Source organism: Myotis brandtii, unplaced genomic scaffold, assembly GCF_000412655.1.
Source record: "Myotis brandtii unplaced genomic scaffold, ASM41265v1 scaffold103, whole genome shotgun sequence".
NCBI lineage: Eukaryota > Metazoa > Chordata > Mammalia > Chiroptera > Vespertilionidae > Myotis > Myotis brandtii.
In genome coordinates, this window is record NW_005353460.1 from 1,059,685 (window position 1) to 1,076,088 (window position 16,404).

Below are 16,404 nucleotides of genomic sequence, written 5' to 3' on the forward strand. Positions count from 1 at the left end.
CAGTAGGTTAAACCACAGAAACTACCTTGTTGATGGGAATTGTGAAGTCTTGAGAGGGGCATATGATATCAAGTATTTCTCAAATGTATTTGACACAGGAGTAGTATTCCAGAAAACCCACTTTAGAAAAATGCTACTCTACAATTTTATATTCTGCTTATCATAAGCATTTCCATATTTTTCATAAACTTCCCTCACATCCTTTTAAATCATTGCATAACAACCTACTGAAAAGACATGCCATAGATTACCTAACCATTCTGCCACAGTTAGACATTTAGATTAATTTCAACTTTTTGCAAATATAAATAGAGCTGAAACTAACATCTTTTTGCAGCATAGATTTTTTTTTTTAAATGAAAATGTGTTTAGGATTAATTTCTTAGGACAAATTCCCAGAGGAGTATTACTTACTAGGTCAAAGGATATTAACATTTGAAGTTCATGGTACATGGTGCCAATTTGTGTTTCAACAGGTCTGTATCCATTTCCACTACCCAGCAGCGTGTGACAGTGCCCACACACCACACCCAGAGAAAAGCAATTGCCCAAAAGACTAAAAGTGGGGCTGCTGATGGCTACTTTCATCAGCCTTCATTAGCACTACCTCTGGTGACAGCCTGCGCAGCTGACAGATCTAGTGCCAGCCTATCTTCTCTCTTTCTCCTGCTTCTTTCCCCTTCTCTCAGCTACTCAAACACGGACTCTTATGTGGCTCCAATTTGTGCCATTTCTAAGCTAATGGCACAGAATAAAGCCCACATCAATACCCCCTAACATTAGGGGACATGAAAGAGGCCCTACTCCCAGTAGGATGCTCATAAATGTTTAACAACCAGCTCTCCAGGGGGGAAAGCCCTGATTTGTAGCATTTGCCACTTTCCATAGTGTAAATATTCTCAGCTTGGCTGATTTCAGCCTAAAAACTTCCCAACATAATATCACTGAACTTGGAGTTGGGAAGGGATGTGCATCACATGGTCTTGTGAGCCAGTCGTCCCTGGCTCCAGACAACACTGCCCAGCCACGGCAGCTAGCACACTGAATTTCTCTCTTCTCTCCTCCCTACATGACTCCCTACCCCTGTCTGGATTCTCCTCCACATTTGACCACATTTGACCCATGGTTCTTTAGTACTGTCTACGCTCATTCTATATTGGAGTTTCAGATTGACTCACTACAGAGGTCTATGAAATTCAGCTGCCCAGTATTCTAGCCCACAGATACCTTAACCCGGGGCCATCAACTCAGGCTGACCCCACCCTGCAGCTGTTCCTCCTCCCCCATCCTCTGTGCTCTGGCCACAAAGTCTTAGACTAGCTTGCCTCATGTCCCTCTCCCCTGCCAACTCCCCACCTCCCACTCTATTTCAATATTAACCACGCGCCTGACCTTTTTTGCCTCCAGTTTCACACCCAGTATTTACTCCATGGATCTGATGACAAATTTAATTTCCACATTCATTAACCAAATTGGATGACTTTTTAAATCATTTTCTCTATCTGGCTGTTGCAGAAACTTTCTTTGCCAAACCCCTTTCCACCCCACCCCGACCCCATGAATACGTACACACTCACTGAGGATTGAGCAGTCCCTCAAGCCCATGAGAAGGTCCTGGTATCCTGCCAGCCCTCCACCCCCAGGACCAGACACGACTCAGTGCGTACTCAACTGAGTATAATCAGAGGTTCTTAACTTCCAGGCTTGAGGCCATCAAACTTCCAAATTGAACCCTTGGTTGGAACATCTTTCTGTGTGCTACTAGATAACCCATGACTGTATATTCCAAAATTACCACTGGAAATCACTCAGTCCCCTTGAGAAATCCCAGCTGCCACCCAAGCCATGCCATGAGGGACAAGTGGAGTCTGCCATTCCTAATGTTAGGAGTCTCAACAAGAAAACACTCTCCCCACTAACACACACATGTGTCCTCCTAAATAAGGCTCCCCTCTGTCTCTACCGCTTACTTTCCCTCCCATAGTCCATATGGTCGACCTTATAGTTCTCATGTGTCAGCCTTAGCTAGACTGGTCAAGCTTGGATTGCAGAAGAAGAGGGGAAAAGGAAAAGATGCAAGAGGAAAAGGAGAAAATGGTATGGCAGAATGGAAAGGAACAGTAGAAGGTCTCAGGGATGACAGAATGCATCATTTCTCCAACATTCCATTAGGAATCCCGGACCTCAGAGAACATAAACATGGCTTCTATCTAAAAACAGAGCAATGCGGGGATTACTTTTAAGATCCCTACCAGGACCCACATTTCAGCTAAGGGCATTGTTACCCCCTCCAAACATGTGCATGAAATAGTTAACAAGAATATTCCTGAGTTGACGAAGGGAGGGTGCTTAACAGTGTTACAAGGAAGCATATGGATTCCCATATTTTTTACCAAAGGCAATCTATTCTAAGCTTGGAGTCAATCTGGAAGTTTCTCTTCCCCCCAAAATAAGTCAAGCTCAAACCCCTTTACCCTATCACAGTGTAGGGCCCTGCCGAACACAGGAGCAGCAGGCAGGGAGTAGGCAGGGAGAAACAGAAAGCTGGGATCATCCAAATAGAAATTCCATATAAAGTAAAGCCAGCAGTGGGCATTGGGCTGATCATTTGGAGGAAGCACTCTTCCCAAGGAGCATCGCTGGTACAGATTCTTGACTTAAGTGAACCTGGAGGAACTGCATAAACAGAGACAGATGACTTTCTGGGGTTAGCAATGAGGTCCTTAATACAAAAGAAACACAATATCCCGACTCAAACCACTGCAGGAACAAGTATAGCCCAAAGAACAGGAGAAGAAAAAAATAGCATAACCTGGGAGGGAAAAAAATAGAGAGTAAATCATAATAAAAGCTATCCTCTCCTCTCCACCCCCAGCCACACATGGTTTGGTTAATTCCTTAATGAGGATGGATTGCAATTAATATCAGAACTACACACTATAATTATTGCATATAATTATGCAGAGTTAACTGTAGAGTAAATCATATATAGTTTGCATTCTATGGTGGGAGTTTTCAATTCATCTTTTTTGAGACGGGGAGGGTGCTTCCTATGGTCCTTTGATAAAGAACTTCTCCAGGATCTACATATATCAGGTGGATCTTTGGCTGTTATGTTCAAGACTATGATACTCCAAATTGCCAGACCCAGCGGCTGCATTCCTTACAGACTTCTGCCTTAAACAGACTTATTCCTAGGCAGTAGCCCAGCCCTGCACAGAGAAGGAGCAGCCAGATCCTGCATCAGAATGAAGGTCACCGCTTGATTCTCTGGTTGTTGGGGCCTGTGTGGGCTCTAGAGGTGGCATGTCCTTAATCTATCCCTCTCGGCCCACTTTCTCTACCACATCCTCTGGGACCTGAAAGGAGCTTCTGGTCCTCAAAGTGCTATCCATGGACCACTGATGGTCAGAAAGCTCAATAGCAGGAGGATTACAGGCCCACAGCTGCTCCAAAACACAAATCATATATAGTTAATGGAACATGGACCTCTATATGATAGTCTGAGGAGTGCATGTGTGTGTGTGTGTGTGTGTGTGTGTGGGAGAGAGAGAGAGAGAGAGAGAGCGAGAGAGAGAGAGAGAGAGATAGATCCTAGGGGTGAATGTGAGAGGATTTGGGATTTAGCATTGGGGTTGTGGTTGGGGTTGGGGGAGGCCTGGCCACATCGCAGGAGCCATTCTCCCTTGCCCTCACCTCTTCCCACCAGCACCGGCAGGTGTTTCTCACATAGGGCCTTTGCCACGGCCTCGGAAGGGTTGCCCTTTCCTCCAGGCACTGTTTTTATTCCCAGTATCACCCTTCTTCCCTCACCCCACATCCTGTTCCCTGGAGTGGCTGGCAGAATCCTTTCCAGAGGCAGAGGGCTTTATCTCAGGTGAGGAGACTTCTTTAAAGCTAAATTAATTCATTCATTTAGGAGAGACCTCTAACTCTTCCTTGTTAACTCAATTTCCCTGGGTCCTTTTCCACTTTGGTTTCTAAAATCCTTCTCCCTTCCCTAATGTTGGGACTCCTCATCAATTGACCTTCTTGCACCAAATTCCTCCCTCCCCTCCTGGGCTTCCTGCAGCGTTGGGTCTGGGCTGCTGAGGTTTGAAGGTCAGAGTCCCAGGCCCAAGCCCTCTGCTGCTCATCAGTATCTAAACAGCAAGTACCCAGCCCTGTCCCCCGCCGACTTTATCACCCTCCAGATTAACCTCAAGTTTAAGCTCTTGATTTCCTTCAAGAAATGCCCAGGCAAGCAGCACCCCCACCTCTGGAAGGAGTCAAGAAGGCTTAGAGGACAATCAAGATGCACTGCTCACCCAGGACTGGCACCCCGCCCTTCTCTCACCCCTCCCGGCAGCCTCTAGCACCCCCACGTGGAACCTACCAAACCACAGAAAGAGACAGGACCACTCCTTAATGCCCCCAATCGCCAGCCTCCTGTGCCCTCAGCCAGCTTTCAAAGGCCACCCTTAGACAGAGTAAGTGACACTAAAACAGCAATTCTCCCCCCCACCCCCCCGCCTGCCCACTGATAATAATGGGCCGAGACACTTTTATTATCATTATTAATTAGCACTTTCAAGCAATGGAATTAAATCAATATGGTGGACTGAAACTAATTTTAACAAGCCATTGAGATCAATCATTGGGACTTTTATCTACATAAATGCCACTAAACTCAGCTCGTTAGTGTAACATTAGCTGGAAAGAAAAAGAAGGGAGACTGGCGGGGTTTTAATTAGGAAGACATAAACCGAGCCACAATTTTTCTTCTTTGATTTGCTTTTAATCTCGTCTGCAAAGCTCTTCTGGTGCTGCCTAGGCTGATTTCCAGTCCCAGGCCACTTCAGCCAGAAGGGGAGGGGACTGAGTGAGGAGAAGCCAAGGGCAAGTGGCTACGACTGACTCAGAGAGATGGAGCCCTTTAGCCCCCCTGCAGCCTCTAAATCTCAACTCTCATCAGACTGCCATCCTTGGAACTGACCCCTGTTCCTTTGTATTCCCCTTTGTTTAGCATGTATTAGTTTCTGCATTATATAAGAATTATTTATGTTCATTGATTCATTCAACAAACAATAGATGAGCATTTAATATGTGCCAGGCACCCTGCTCAAGGCCCTAAAAGAATTCAAAAATAAGAATAACAAATGAGCAAGATGTGGTCCTGCTCCCCTAGGGAGTCTGCATTCTGGCCTCTGTTCCTTCCAGATTGATGGCCCCTGCAAAGCAAGGATGGGCACTCATTTATCCGTGTGCCCCTCCCCATCTAGCTCTATGCTCTATGACCTGTGCCTATAGGAGCCCCAGTAAATGTTTAGGGTAAATGGTTAAGAACCCCACTTCTCTACTCACACGACATTGCTCTCTATGCCCAGGCTGCTAGCCCCTCACACTACACCTCCCCCATTCCACGGGCAAGTAGAACTTTTCTAAATTCTGCATCTGGGATCTTGTTCTCACTCACTCTAATAACACCCTTCTAACCCTGCTATCTGACAGGCTTTGGTTTCTTATTCTTCCAGACCCAGGTTCTAAGATCACCATGTGAGTACAGTTATCTGGGCTTTCCCAGCTACTCACTTCTACCTCTGAGATGTCACCCACATTACTGTACTCTTCTCTTGGGTCCTGCCTGCTCCTCCACTAAACTGCAAGTGCCTTGCAGGCAGGGACTGGGCTTCAGTAACCTTTCTATCTCTGATGTCTCCTGCAATGCTTGGCACTGAGCTGGCATCAATTTGGAGTGTAGGCAAGCATGGAGTCATCTGTGTTTACCAAGATCGGGAAAAAATCCCAACTCAACATGGAGGTTCACCCACAGCCTCTCCCTTGGAATACTTTTCAGTACTTCCTCCTGCTTCTTCCCAGCACAAATCCTCTACTGTGGATGTGCTTTGCACATGCCATCGTCCACCCTCCGGCTCACTCCTCTTGCTCTTTCCCGGTGAATCCTGCTCACCCTTTGGGGCCTTTCTCAAGCCTCATCCCTTCCCCCACCCCATGCAGACTTTCCCCGATCACAAGAACCTTTCCTGTTCTCTCCGTTTGGCCGCCTATGTGGCCCTTGTCACAAAGTACCTTCTGCTACTACATGTAAGTTGGCACTTTTACTTCCTACTGAGCATGGAGCAAAAATCTTCCTATGTGGCATTGTCTCTAGAAAATAATCCTAGTTCTACTACTACTTCTAACATTCGTGGTCTTGGGTAAGTTATTCAACCTTACTATGTCTCAGTTTTCTCACCTATAAAATGGGAACCAAATAGTACCTACCTGGAGTTTTTATAAAAATGAAATGTGATCATTCGTATAGAGCACATATTGTGCAAGGCACAGAGTCAATGATCATTGTGTTTGTTATTATGGTCACCATTGCTTAAATACTACCACCATCAATTTGTTGTGGTCTGACTTCATTCCCACCTAGCAACCTATTGATTATAATTTGTCTTCCTTACAAGAAAAGACCCCACTGATCTGTTGACATGAGAATCGTCTTCTCATTAGATTTTTTTTTTCATTGCAAATGAATGAATTAACCTTCTAAATTTTAATTATCAGTTATGACATGAGTAAGGTCAAGGTACATAAATCTCTAAGTCCAGTTTACCCCTGAGTATACTAACAATCAAAGCTCTGAGGCAGAGGTCCTAGATCTTGGCAACCATACTATGCATGGTACTACCAACTTGGGCTTTGTCTGTGCAGCCAGCAAGGTTTTGTGGGCACCATTACACTTTAGGCTCATTATTTTGCAAAGTTACAAAACTAGGGGTCAAACCCAAGTCTTCTCCCAGTGTAGTGCTCTTTCTTTATAAAATATCTGCTTATCTAATAAGTATCAAACAAACAAGCAAAACCCCTATGGTTTTGTTTAACCCCTAGAGTGCCGGGGAGCGCAATCGCGCTCCTCCTGTCTTTCGCCAGAAGTGCTGGAAGCGCTATCAAAGCTTCAAAATGGCATCCAGTTCTAAGTCTGCTTTTATTAGTGATGATGATATTGCTAAACATGTCAATGTAGTAAAGGTTTCCTTAAGTTTTTGAATATGTAACTTCATTTACTTGCGATTCATAATTTTTTTCCTAAACTGCTGTAAAATCAGCAAAAATGCCTTGGCAATTTTAGCATAGTTCCTAGGATATTGGTTGGCACTCAAAGGGTTAATTATACACTTTCAAACTATTTGAAATTGTGGCAGCACTATTCCATGGCCTGCCATCTATGGCCTTCACTAGTCATACTAATAATATTAGTCGTACTGTTGCAACTACTCAACTCTGCTGTTGTAGTGTAAAGCAACCATAGAGAAATATAAATGAGTATGTATGGCTGTGTTCTAATAAAACTTTATTTATAAAACAGGTGGCAGGCTGGATTTGGCTCATGGGCTGCACTTTGCAAACCCCTGTCCTATATTGTACTCATATTAATCTTCCCTGAACACCATAGTTCTTATCATTTCTATAGTGTTTTTCAGAAGAGTAACTAGGTCCAGGAATAAACTTGGTTTCTAATCTTCTGTGGCAGACATTAGTGATACCCTACTGCATGTTTCCTGTGGCAGATATTGTTGACTAGACAGTTCCCAGGAGCACTGATAGCTTCCCACCTGATGTCACACCTCTCTGCTTCACCACCTGGGGGTTTTCTTCAGTGCCCTGGCAGCTTGCTTAGCTTGTGTGGAAAAAAGGACAAAAATACTGGGCATTTGACACCCCCAAGAGCACCATCATCAATGGGAGATATGAAATGGAGTCCAATTATTACAGTTTTACATCCATTGAGAAGACAATCCTGAGGCACATTCTGCATGGAGCCACAGCAGGATCAAAAGCCAGTTGCCCATAGTAAAACATTGATTAGTGTATCTGCATTGACTTTTCTTCCATTGCTGTCACATTTTCCCCACTCCCTCAATTCCTGCCTAGGATTTTTTTCTCAGGGTCTGAATTCAGGTAACTAAACTAATATATCTTCTGACTTCTTTCTTTTCATTTTAATTCTCTTCATACAAATCTACAATGGCACTTTTACTTCTGACAACATGGCAGACTAAGCATTCTAAAAATACCTTCTGACCCTACTCTACTGACTAAATTACAGCAAACATACTTTTAAGGGTAGTTTTGTGTTTTCAAGAAAGTTAGAAAAGTCTCTAAGGGTCACATATATACACATACAAACAAGCAAAGAGCAAGCTGAAACAAACACAAGGAGAAACAGGCTGCCATAAGCTAGTGTTGGCAAAAAATAGTAAATGACATACTTATGCTCCCCAACCAATTTGAATATTGGGTTATCAAAGAGTGACTATAATAAAACCGTAATTTTTAAAGAAAAAAAGATAAAAGTGGGGAAATGAACAAAGTGCAAGAGAGTATCATTAAGTGACAAGGAGAATTTTTAATTGAAATTTAAAATACAATCATTGACATTAAAAACTCAAAAGGTTTAACATCAGCTTAGACAACCTTGAAGAATAGTGAAGTAGAAGAGAACTGATGAATTGTGCAGAACCTAGAATAGAAAGATAGGAGATGGAACGTATAAATGAAAGAGTGGTCAAGGAACATAATGAGTAGAATTAGAAGGCATAGCACTGCCAGGACTGACTGGCAGACTCTGAGCGATGGATGAATAGATGACTCTGACACACGTTTCTGTGAAAGAGAGGCTAAGGGACTGTTTTGCTTTAGGAGCAAGTAGCCCTGTTCACCTGCCTCTTTAGGCTTTTATTGTAACAACAGCTTGAACTAAAATTAACCTCTAGATAGAATTAGCAGGGTAAGCATCCTTGAGAAAGCACCTGCATCTGTGGTGTCTTTCAAACAAGGACATTTTGAAGTCTAAACATAAAGATTCTAGGAAAACACCCAGGGGGTCAGACTTGTTTGGAAAAGTCAAGGCAGAGGCTGCCGATTTCAGCAAGGTCCCCCAGAGGCCTCCTGACCTTTCAGAGATTCCTCCTTACAGACTTTCCAACCAAGTCCCATGCTTCCCCACATAGCACATATGTGATTGAAACAGAAAATGGAAGAGAGACAATATACAAAGAGATAATGACTAAGAATTTTCCAGAATTTGTGAAAGACATAACTCTATACATAAAGAAAACACAACTGGCCCTGATCAGTGTGGCACAGTTCGTTGGAGTGTAGTCCCATAGTATGAAAGGTTGTGGGTTCAATTCCCAGCAAGTGCACATATCCAGGTGTCAGGTTTAATCCCCTGGTCAGGGTGCATATGGGAGGCAACCAATTGATGTTTCTTTCTCATATCTATGTTTCTCTCTCTTCTCTCTCTCTCTCTCTCTCTCTCTCTCTCTCTCTCTCTCTTTCTCTCTCTCCCTTCTTCTTTCTCTAAAATCATTAAAAACATATCCTCAGGTAAGGATTTTTTTAAAAAAAGAAAACACACTGTACAAAACATGTATAAGATGAAATGCATACCTACGAACCTTTTAGTGAAACTACAGGACAGCAAAAAAAAGACTGTCACCAAAAATAAAAATACAAAAAGGAAATCAATAATTAGGCTAAAACAGACTTACCACTTGTGACAATGAAAGCCAGAGTGTAATGGAATAATATCTCCAATGTGCTGGGGGGAATGTAACTGTCAACCTTGGACAGTGCCCCCCAAAAATTCATATTTCAAGTTTCTTTCAGATAAAAAATGAAACAGTTTACTACTGAGATATCCTCACTAAGGGACTTACTTTAAGAAGTGAAATAATCCCCCAAAAAAGTCTGCACTGCAAGAATGATAAATAATAAAAATGATAACATCTAAATAAAACAAAAGTAGTAATTTTGTGTGCTTAAAACCAGAACGAAAATATATGGGCAATGTTGGGGGTGGTGGTGTTGTTGGGAAATGAAGCATTCCAAGATCCTTGTTCTTGATGGGAGTAAGATTAAGATGCTACTATTTTACACTGTTAAGTGTACAAAATAAAATTTAAAGACTTATCTTTAAACACAAAGTAAAGAACAAACAATCCAAAAGAAGGCAAGAAAGGGAGGGGGGCCATAGAAAAAGCAAGGTTAATAATACAAAATAATAAGTCAGAAATATATATATATAAACTTAAAATATTATGAAGCTTTAAACATATGTAGTAAAATTAAACCTAAATGCAAGGGAATAATGCACATAAAATTCAGAATAATAATCACTCTTGGGGAATAGGGAAGAAAAACATAGAAGAGCTTCAAGGATATTAGTTACATTCTAATTCTTAAATGGAATAGAGGGTACACTAATTGTACTTAGCTCATTATATGTTATATTTATGCCCGGGTGTGTGTTCATTTATATATTTGTATAAATGAAATTCATTAAAAGTTTTAAAATTTTTAAAAGGACCTACTGTGGCTCCATATTGCTCCATTAAGTTTAAACTCACCAGCCTGGCATGTCAAGCTATTTTCCAGATGGGCACAACTTCTTTCTCAGTTCTGCCCAATGGGGATTCCTTTCTCTAGTGGGAATTCCCTATTGCCATCCGTCTGCTCTTCATTGCCGCTACCAGATTAATTCACATCTTCAGGGCTCTCTGTCCTCCTCATCTTTTCTTTTATCTACAGTGCAAATTCTACATATCCTGGGAGGAAAAAAATTCCCTACTTGAAGCCTTCCTGAGTTTACCCCAGGACACAGGAGTTCCTCAATAATGTGAAATACTTCCAGGAGGAGTGAACTTTGTCTGCCACAAACTCTTGGTACTCAATGTGAGGGGAACTCTTGCCTCTTAACTAGCTAGTGAACTTGTTGAGAGCAAAGATGGAGTTTGGCGTTTCCTCTTATATCTTATTACCTCTTGGCCAGCACTGAAGTCATAAAATACACTCAATCAACATGTCCTGAAGAAAGGATTACAGGGACCAATTCTTAATTCCCATGGAACAGATTCTGTTTGAGAATCTGGGAAACCTTTATGTTGCTGCTTCTCAAGTCTTCCTGGAATCCAGTTGTATCCTACCACACCTACCTTTTCTACTTAAACACTTTTCTATTGAAACCTGTTTAAACGGATTTCTGTTCTTTATAGCCAAACAGTCCTCACTGAGAAATGTGTATCCAAGACTCAAGTTCATGCTTCAACAAAAATTATCACACACTATTAAACTTCATAATTAGTCACAAAGAACAAATTTGTGAATGTCAAGGATGTACTGAATTAAATTAGGTGCTCGAGATCCACAGCTAGTTCTCTACATAGTCAGAACATAAACCTAAATCTGCTGACACTCATTCCAGTGCTCTTCTCAGTCCCCAAGGTGCTCACTGGTGTTCTTTGAGAAATTATAAGAATCTTTCCTCTTGTAAAGCCACATAAGTAGATTCCGATGAAATAGCAAGAATTGACATAGAATATATCCACTATATCCCAATAAAAATAAAAAATAAAAAAGAATTGACACAGAGCATAGTAGTAAGAGGCTATTATCCTAAGAGACCAAATTAGTTGGAGTTGAAAAGAAGGAGGTGAATGTGAACTGGAGGCAGAGGAAGATCTAGAAAATTCCTTTCATGCTCTAATCTAAGATGAAAAGTGAGCATCACCTTTCTGCTGGTTCTGGATACCTTTATTAGTCCTAATAATCAGATTATCCATTAACCAATACTTTTGCCAATAGATCACTGGGAACAATGAGATGTTCATTCTCTCATCCATTTATTGAATCAGAAAATATTTATTGAGTGCCTAGTATGTGACAGGCATTGTCCTAAGCACTAGAGACATTCTAGTTAAGGGTGACTTGACAATAAAGTAGGTCAATGTCTAACCACTATGCTGTACATCTGAAATGAATATACTGTGTTGAATGTCAACTGTAATAGAAATTTTTTTAATTTTTAAATCAAATAAAATTAAATAAATAAATAGGTCAAACATGTTTTATGTCAAATACTGATATCAGCTATGGAGAATGATATAGAGGGAAGGACATCAGCAGTATCAGAGATCAGGATGGACATCTCAGGGTAGACACAGAAAACTTCCCTGAGAAGGCAACGTTTGAACATGAGCACCTTACAGGAATAAGGAAAGAATGAAAGAAAGAATATATATAAACTTGCCAGTATCTTTTGGATAGTATTCCAAGCCTGATTCCTTGGTCTTTTTCTTGAATCAAGAAGATGACAATGATAGAAAGCTGGCAAGACTGTCCTCCAAGGCAAAGAAGTCACAGGGCCAGCAGAACCTGGTACTAGCAAGCTGAGGTGGTAGCTAATAAATCCCGCCTCCCAAGAAGTAAACACTTCACGATATATCATAAAGATTGAATGAAATTTTTAACTGTAAACCTAAATAGCATGTCTTATATTAGAGTAGGCATCTATAAATGCTTTTATGAACCTGACTCAGACCCTGGAAGATTAAATACCAAAGACTTCTATCTTTCTGAAAGCTAGGTGTTTTCCTCCTATCTAGAACATCAGAATCTCTTCCACCCACCCCACAAGTTACTTTACTCCTCCTATATACTTGGAGATATTGACATGATTTTACAAAACCACTGTCAATAGGTTCATGTTGAGCATCTAATTTTAAAGCACTCTCCCAAGTATTTATGGGGGGGGGGGTATTTACAGATTCAATTAAGTGAGATTTGCAATACTCAGGAGCTTAAAGTTTATTTGGGGAGATACATCTAAACCACTAGAGAGTATCAGCAAACAATAGCCCTCATTCCAGGGGTCAGGGAGCCAATGTGGGATTTCTGCCAAATTGCTGAGTATGTCTATTCCATTTATATATGCAGGAAAAGGAAGGGAAAATGCAGGAAGGATTTGTGGACCCACTGAGCCATCTGTGGGATGGATTTATGCCAAGACTTCATTTCTCACCTGATCATCAGCAGTTCCCACTTGTGGATCATAATGGCATTTGGGGACCCAGTTACTAATGTCAACTCAGAGCCAAGTCAGTGTCCATTAAATCTCTGAAAAGTCTGAAGCCTTTCTTTTCTTCCCCCAGTGCACGGTAAGCCTAGTAAATGGCCAAGGGCCCCTTTGTGGAAGTCTTGGGGGAATATTTGCAGAATACAGTTGTAGCAGAGTTGTACCTTAGTCCTCAAGGGGGCCAGCCTCCCCTTCAACCAAGGGGCTCAGGCTCTGTGATCTGCAGTATGCCTGAACCCTAGGTAAGAAGCTAAGACTCTCCATTGTGCCCAGTAAACTTTCTGGATGTCAGACCTAGAGTGTTTCTGTTATACAGAGGAAGAAATATTTTAGTAGGCTGCTCATCTATTTCATTCCTAGAGAGACAGCAATTAACTAGGCATGGCCAAAGAGCCCAGCAGTTCATTCTGTTTACCTAGTTGTCCCACCTGCCCATTATATCAATTGTGTCTATTTTGTCTCTTGCCGTAAGACCTATTCTTTGCCCACTAATTCTCTGGAATCCCCATGGAAATCAGGGCACACATCTAGTAGCTGCATTTCCTCATGTGTACAGAAGAAGCTACCATAATGTTTTTCAACGATGTTGATGCTCTTGTCACTAATACGTTTTCCAATTTCTCCCCTTAATAGAGCAAATGTCTTCTAGGACCTCTCTGAGGATATAGTAAGAAGAAGGATATGCAGTTTGCATATGATAAATCCATTCCCATATTCCTATCTTATCAGACATTTGGAGCCAACCTTTTACATCATGCTTCAAAGTTTCAGTCAACTGATCAGTACACTAATTTTCAGAGCCACTTCTAACATTAGGTTGATCATCTCTGGTAAGGGCACCTATATAAAGAATTTAGTCTGATACAATTTTACGTTCTTGTTTTAACACCCTTAGGATCCATTCCCACATGTGTTTCCCTAAGATTTATGCTGATAAAACTTAGTACATCTTGCATTGATTTTGGAATATAAACTATTTTTTTTCAGGCCAGACAAAGGCATCAATGGATGGGTGCTTGGAGGCTTGAGGAGAATAGGCATTTCTTTGCAAGGCAACTGCTGTACATGCCATTATTACTGGGTCTTCAAGAAAGGAAAGCTGATCTTGTCAACCTGAAAAAGAGCAGGCTGCCTCCTGTAACAAGGGAAGCTTAGGGAGACTTGGAAGTTCAAGATTCTCAATTTCAAACAAGTCAACTCACGTAGAAACTTGGTGTGTCTGTGACTTCAACTTATAATTCTGCAATCCACACAACTAAATTCCAAGCCTAATTTTCATCGAGATTGGCCCTGTAGATGGAAAGAGATTTTCTAGAGTCTCTACAAAGCACCCTGGTTGTCTGAACATTTAAATTGAGAGTTTAAACTTGTCATTGTCTATATGTGAGTTCTCCCAAATAGTTGGAAGCAACTATTCCACATGAAGGGTTTTGTAGCTATTACCATATTAGTCAAGTCCAGTAGCTACTTTAACACAATCAACCATAAGTGAAATTTTTATCATATTATTACTACCAAGCCCCAACATTTTTAAGGGTTATTTTTCTTATGACCACTCCCATTCCCAAGTATTGTACCAGCCAATGTCCAATCAGGAAAATAGACCACCATGGGTATAGCAACAGAAAAGAAAAAAATTAACTGACTACTGGAAGGCTGATAAAGCAAAAAGGAAATATCAAGCTATCATTGAGATAACTGGAAAAGCAGCTTCCACAGCTAGGGGTGGTAGACAAAGGGAAGCAACTGAGGTTATCAGAACTAGAAGGCTGGAGTAGAAAACTCAATAAATTGGAACTCACACCACTAAGGAAAAGGCATACTTGGCTGCTGCTAATTCCTCAGGAGTTCAAAAGAGGAAACCAAGGAGCTGGGACTTGGACCTCAAAAAAGGTCTCAGGCTGTTGACCTCCTCCAGCTACTGATGGCCCCTCTGAAGGGTCACAATGAGGCTGGTTCTAGGAGTACCGAGAAGAGCTGAAGGACAGACCTAATTGCTGCCTCTAGGAGGAAATATTCTCGCTGAGCATTGCTGATAGGTACAAAAGTAAATAAAAGTAGAAGTACCTTTTTGGCTCCTGCCTTCCAATCTCCTAGGATTCCCTAGTGCAGACCTAAGAGGAAGCCACATGACAAAGGAGAAAGGTTGTTTGCAGAGTCCTAGCACTGGTATCACAAAACAGAAACTACAAGGGTGTGCTTGGAAAGAAAAAGCAACAGCTTAATAACTAGTATAAATATATCTTAATAAAACTGGCAAAAGAAAAAGAAAAAACCTATATGTTCTAACCATTAAAAAAATTTAGGCAGAAGTCAAAAATCTTCCTACAGAGCAACCTACTACCCAGATGGCTTCACCAGCAGGTTCTGCCTAATAGTGAAGGAAAAAATAATTCCAATCATACATACCTCTTCCTAACTCACTATCTGGGCCTAGCATAGTTTTTATAGTGAACTCAATAAGGATAGTTCAAATGGTAAATTGTCTTTCTATGTTATTCATGAACATAATACAAGAATCCTAAACAAAATACTACTAAGATGAATTCAGCAATATATAAAAAAGGATAATAATCTTACCAAATTTGATATATTTCAAAAATGCAAAGTTAATTAAATATTAGAAAATTAATTAGTGCAACTCAATACATTAATATATTAAAGAAAATATGGTTCAAATATCTCAATAAATGGAAAAATGTAGTTGATAAAACTTAATGTTCATTCATAAATTTTTAAAATACTTTTGGTGCCAAGAAATATAAGTAATTTGCTTAGTATGGTAAAGTTTAAAATTTAACCTTAAAAAATTTATAGATATTATAATACATAACTTACGGGTTAAACTTTGAAAGCTTTCCCTTTGTGATATGGACAAAATAAAAGATTCTTTTATACTATTTTTTAAAACATTATATTAGTTCATGCAGTTAGGCAAATCACAGGAACAAAATAGATAGTAACTATGCTGTACACCTAAAACCAATACAAAATAATATTGAAAGTAAACTGTAATTGAAAAGTAGAAATAAAAAATAGAATACAATAAGTAAAATAGATAGTGAATGGAAAAGAAGAAACAATATTGTCATAATACACATATAATATGTTTATATATATTTTAAAATCTAGAATAATCTACAGATGAATTTTTAGAATTCATAAAAATGTCAAGGTTTCTATATACAAAATCTATATACAAATATCCTATCTAACAAAAGAGAAACATGGTAATTAGCCATACCTCCGCTACCCTTCCCATTGGCTAATCAGGGTGATATGCAAATTAACTGCCAGCCAAGATGGCGGCCGGCAGCCAGGCAGCTTGAAGCGAACAGGGGGCTTGCTTGCTTCAGTGACAGAGGAAGCCAACGTTCCCCGCCTGCTGCTGCCAGCCTCTGAGCTTGCAGTACCCTGCTTTCAGCCTCAGAGAGAAAGCCGGCTCTCAGCTCCAGTGACAGGCATAGAAGGTAAATAAATGCCAGAATAAAAGAATAAAA